General features: G+C 47.1%; 1 protein-coding gene across 2 annotated transcripts in view; it reads right to left on the bottom strand.

Annotated features, from left to right (window-relative positions):
- The window catches only part of ACSL3 (acyl-CoA synthetase long chain family member 3), a 72,967-nt gene extending 69,900 nt beyond the window's left edge, over positions 1-3,067 (bottom strand). The window contains exon 1 of one of the 2 annotated variants that reach the window (XM_043909880.1): positions 2,936-3,067. The gene's annotated coding sequence lies outside the window, so the exon portion shown is untranslated. The remainder of the gene's footprint in view (positions 1-2,935) is intronic. The other variant, XM_043909879.1, reaches the window with a different exon arrangement.
- Between the last annotated feature and the right edge of the window lie 2,933 nt (positions 3,068-6,000).

Raw genomic sequence — 6,000 nt, forward strand, 5'->3', positions numbered from 1 at the left:
CAAAACAAACATTTGAGTACATGTATATTAGCGGCACTATTTACAACAGCCAAGACACGGAAGCAACCAAAGTGCCCGTCAACCGATGATTGGCTTAGAAAGAAATTTTCTACCCTAGTGATACTGGGCAATCCTAATTTAAACAAAACTGGAACCACTAAAAGGGTTGATATTAGTAGTTTATTTTACATATTCATATATCTACTTCCTTAGTGTTCTATACCACTTACTATTACAAATTATTAAAAGTAAAATCATAAAAGGGAAATGTTAAAATTACCATTTAATACTAGAGGAGACTAAAATAACATGAATGCAAAATGCCAGCTGGTATCATGGACTCAACCCTGGAACAGAAAAAAAGGGCATTCGTGGAAAAATTGGTGATACCTGAACATAGTTTACAATTTAGTTAAAAGTATACTATCAATATAAATCTTTTGTTTTGACAAATGAACCAAGGTTCATTTGTCAAGGTGATGTGACATGCTAGTATTAGAGCAGGGTAGCCAGGTTATGGTATATAGGAATACTCCATATCTGCAACTTTTCTATAAATCTAAAATCATGCCCAAATTTAAAAGTTTTTTTTTTAAATAGTACCTAGTCACCCAAGCACCTGTCACCCACAATTAAAAAAAAAAAAACAACCCTCCCTAGACTAGATTTCCATCTAAATCACAACAGTCTATATTATACTCATTCACATGTTACTTTTCCTTCATTATACATGTAATTTCTAATTATCTATTATTCATATGATGACCTGTTTCATATTCTTTCCTCTAAAAGGCAAAAATGGCATCAATTCTGTTCTCTTCTTCATTCCTAGCACCTTGCCTGACATAGAATAGGAATTAAAGGCTCTGAGGAGCAATTAACTAAGGAATTGTTAAACAGAACCAGACAGCAGAGGAGCACATAAGCAACAAGAAAAACGTTGGGACTTTTTGGGGCTCTGACTCCCCAAACCAGGCAGGGATTGATTTTCCCCATCCATCCTTCCTTCAAGAAGGACAACTTTAAATCATCCAGTGTACACAGCTCACAAACCCAGTAACTGAGACCCAAGGACACTAGGTGACTTGTCACCTCAACCCCATACATCCAGCGTACATCCCCATACATCCAGCCCTACACCCAACACCACCATCCTACTACAGAACCAACTCTTTTTACAGAGAAAGAATGAACTAGGAAAAGACTAAAAGGAAAATGCCAGTGACTGAAGAAGCCTTACTCATTCCTAAGTTTTAAGAGCTGCACAAGAACACTCCAGAACACAAAAGGATAGAAAAGTCTATACAGTACACTCCCGTGTCGCCACACTTCTTCCCAGTAATAACCTTCTAATACACAATTTTAGGAGCAACTCAGCAGCACCCCTCAACTCCTGAAACAAACCTGGGGAACCAGAAAAGGTTATCATCAAATGACTGCTCTCCTGGCCACTCAAACAAAACTCCACGGTGACAACTATTCAGCCAGCCACCAAAGAGAGGCAGCATAATATAACGCTTGGGTAAGAGAGCTCTAGATTTTCAAACAGGCGGGTCTGATCACAGCTTTCCCCCCTTCTTGCAGTCATCTGGGGGCAAGTTGGTGTGTCCAAACAGCAGTTCTCTCTACCTGTAAAATGGGAATAACCACCAACTTAGACAGTGGTTAACAGTTAGAGATACTATGCAGAAACTCTTCGTAGGAAACCTGGAATGTTATAAAGGCTCAGTAAGTGTCAGCTGTTTGTCATCTTATTCCACTACAATCAATTTCACAAGGCCTATTCCATCTCAGCTGACATTTATTGAGCCTTTATAACATTTCAGGTTTCCTACGAAGAGTTTCTGCATAGTATCTCTAAAACTGTTAACAACTCTCTAAGGTGGTGGTTATTCCCATTTTACAGGTAGAGAGAACTGCTGTTTGGACACATCAACTTGCCCCCAAATCATGGCAAATAAGAAGAGAAGCTGTGATTCTCTCTGCGATTCCTAGCTGACTCAGTGGTAAAGAATCCGCTCGCCAATCAGGAGACAGGAGAGATGGGGGTTCAATCCCTGGGTCGCGAAGATCCCCTGGAGGAGGAAACGTCACCCTACCTCAGCGTTCTTGCCTGGAGAATCCCGTGGACAGAGGAGCCTGGTGGGCTACAGTCCATGGGGTCGCAGAGTCGGACACGACTTAGCGACTAAACAACAAAATACACAATAGCTTAGAGCACATTTTCTAAAGTCAGCCTGGACAAACCAGCTCAATGTCTCTGGGCCTCGGGTTCTCCACCTGTGAAACGGGCTGGATCATTCCTACCCCGCTCGGGTTGCTCGGAATTACCCATTCCATTATCGGTGCATAATTAAAATGTACCTAGGGAAAAGTAAACCTTCAACTCCCAACCCCAGACCAGTAGGATTCATCCCAGGCCCATCGCCTCCGATCGCGGCCAGAACAAATACCAAGGTCGACCCACCTCATACCCCCCAATCTCTCCTCAAGGCCCGCAGCAACACACCCCCCGCCCGCCCCTCCAGCACCGTTTCGGAAACCGCAGGGGTGTTTCCTCCCGAGGACCGCGTCAGAGCCCGGCTAGTGAAAGTGGCCAACCCCCAGCCCACCCCGCCCCCAAAGCGCCGGGAGGGAACCCCGCGCATCCTTCCTCCCCCGGACAGTTCGGCCGCTCGGGGTGCGGTTCCCCCCCGGGCTCACATGGGCTCTGCGGCCCGGGCCCCACCTCACCCGCTTCCCGGATCCCACGGCGGCACCTCCCACCCACGCCGCGGGGCAGCCCGGTACCCCCGCACCGCCGGGATAGGCGGCCACGTCGGGGATCCGGGCCTCCAGGCCCGCCGCATCCTTCCCCCGGGCCAGGGTGGCCCTCGGGGCGCAGCCCTGCCGCACGCGGAGGCCCCGCCGTGCCCACAACGGGCGCCGCACTCACCGCGATGCCGGGGCCCCGGTTCCTCGGGCCCACGCAGGCCTGGGTTGCGCCCCCAGAGCACTCGCGCCCTGGGCCGCCTCCTGGGGACCCTGACGGTGCCGCCGCGGTCGCACTGCGAGGGGACGGCCGTCTGCGGCTCGGTCCGCCGCCACCGCCTCGTCCCAGCCCCGGCCGCGGCGACGAGCGCGGACTCGCACCCCGGCGCCGGCAGACCAGCGTCTGTTGAGCCGAACCGCCCGGGACGCGCACCCCCGGCCGGCGCTCGTTGCATATGCAGAGAGGCCGCCGCCCATTGGCCCGCGGGCGGTGGCGCGTGCGGGGCTGGGCCTATCGAATTCCGGCCGGGAGCGCGGCGGGCGGCCGGGGGCGGGGCGGGGTTACTACGGGTCATTCGCCCGAGCCGCGGCGGACGGGACCCAGCCGCAGCCTGCGCGGGGCGGGAACCGGTCGGCGGGGGAAGGACTGGACCGCGGCGGCGGGGGAGGGGAGCCGGACTGTGCGGCCGCGACGTGGGCGGAGGAGGGGCCGTCCGGCTCGGTCTGCGGGAGGGCCCTTCCCCTGGTGTTGGAAAGATCACCGCCTCGCCCCTCCCAAAAACTACAAACGCAGATGTTGCTGTAATCTATAAATCTTAATATAGATCTGGAAAAAAGTGCGCCATTATCTTCCCTCTTAACTGGATTACGTGTTTCGTTCTTGCACAGATTTGTCCGATTTTGCAAAATAAAATGATGTGGGGAAATGTCTGAAGCGAGAGGGGCTCAGGAATTCAAAGCAGGTTTTTTATTCTTGCTTTGGCTTCAACGAACCCAGCAAATAGCCCATCTCACCTCGGTGCACTCACTCTTTATACGCATTGTAGGCAGACGCTTTACCGTCTGAGCTACCAGGCAGGGAAGGCATATTCAAGATTGATACTTGTTTTCTAAAGGATAAAGTTGACCCCTCAGTACTGTTTTTGGACTTCTTTTTATGAAGCTGAACGTGTTTCTGTATTTTGAAGAGTTTGCCATTACATTTCACTTTAGACACTACGAATGGGGAAAAGAGTGCAGGTAGGCTGCCTTCTTGCAAGCCAACAAAGCAAAATACAAATGACTAAAATAGCAACTACAATACACTATTAAAAAGATGGCTTTCATTACGCAAGCTGTAGTGCGGTTGAGCTTTTTTTTTTTTTTTTCTCTTTAATTCAACATATTATTTAGTGGTCTGTGAACGAATTTAAAACTTTTAAGTCAGACTCGATTCCACAAGAAGTAAAACATTTGGAGGGTTTCATTTTGTTTTGAAGTAATGAAGGAGCTAGAAATAGCTATTTGAATAGTAAACCACCATGCGATGCAAAACTTGTCTTTAAAGTAGGTGAAAGGTGACGTGCATGAGCCAACCTTGGGCAGAAGCAGGGGCTCGATTTCCCAAGAGAATCTCAAAATCTGTGAAACCGCCTGAACTTGAGCTGTCTGGAGTGATGAGAGGAGGAGCAAAGAAAGCTCACTCACCTTGGGCCCCAAGCCAGTTTAACTACCTAAAGCAAAGGATCCCTGACCCAGGAAACCTGCTCTTCTTGCTAGAAGAAGTTCAATTGCTTCCTAATCTGTCGAAGCCCTATCAAAGGATAAAATCCTGAAGATTTCTTATCTAAAAGACCACCATCATTCTGCATGCTGAGGAAAGTATACCATCAAAGTGGTAGTTCCAGAACCAGGAAAAGCCTCTAGAAAATAAGTAATTTCCAAGGCAGGAATCTTTTTTATTCCCCATCGATAATCATAAAGCAGACTTGTAGAATTCCAGCAACATCCTAACATCTTCATTATTTCTTTTGATATTACTAGTGGGGGGGGGGTTAAGCAGTTGTGTGGGTATGATATATACTTTTAAAAGAAAATGTTCCTTCTAAATTTAAATTCTCATCCTGTTTGCTTACAGTAAACAGTAATATCTCCAGTCTCTATGATGTTTTGTTTCTTAAATAAAATAATACATGCATAACTGCTTTTCTTTTAGACAGGTTTTCAATATATTTTTATTTACAGCATCTGAAAGAATAAGGGAATTTGATTGTATTTCCCTTCTTTTTTAGGAAAGCTCAATTCAGAAGCTGTAATGGCCAACTGAATGAAAACATCCAACAGTTCCTTTTAGAGTTTTGTTGTTTCTCCAAATTACAGGACTGTTGAGAGGAGATGTCTTTGTAATTTTCATGAATACCTAATGATTGTCTTCTGTGGAGGGTCCCAGAAATAGTTTGTGATTGTATAGCAAGCTATATACTACTAGCATTTTTCATCATCATTAAAATGTAAAACGAGGACCAGCTGATGTTTAGAAATTCAACAGAAACTTTTTTGTTCTTTCATTTCTGGTGGATTAGGAGGGGAAGACAGTGATTGATGGGCTTTCAGGGTAGTGCAGCTGATAAAGAATCCGCCTGCATTGCAGAAGACTGCAGGAGCCACAGGTCCGATCCCTGAGTCGGGAAGATCCCCTGGATGAGGGAATTGCAACCCACTCCAGTATTCTTGCCTGGAAAATCACATGGACACAGGAGCCTGATGAGCTATAGTCCTCAGGGTCACAGAGTCAGACAGAACTGGAGCGACTGAGCACGCACACACATACAAGACAATGATTGAAGTGATGTAACAGCCCTAGATCTCTGAGTTAAGATGGCTCTGGCCTCAAGGAGCAGAACATCCAACAACAATTAACTTAGATTATGATATTTATGTACCTCACTTAAATATAACTCAAGAGGCAGGGCAGATCTAAGACGGGTTCAAGGACTCTGCCAGGTCCCTGAGGACCTGAGTCTTTACATCTTTCACTCTGGCTTTCTCCTTAGGTCATCACACTCACAGATGGCCACCACAGTTTCAAGTGTCACATGAGAACACAATAGTGTGTGGCCAAAGAATAGGAGAATGTTTCCTAAATGTCACTTCTAATAAAGGAGGAAATCCTTTCTCAGAAAGCTAACAACTGACTGCTCCTCAAGTCCTATCGGCCAGAATTGGGTCATAAGGTCATATCCTAGCTGCAAGGGAAGCCAGGAAATATCA

Source organism: Cervus elaphus, chromosome 8 (genome assembly GCF_910594005.1).
Source record: "Cervus elaphus chromosome 8, mCerEla1.1, whole genome shotgun sequence".
Classification (NCBI taxonomy): domain Eukaryota; kingdom Metazoa; phylum Chordata; class Mammalia; order Artiodactyla; family Cervidae; genus Cervus; species Cervus elaphus.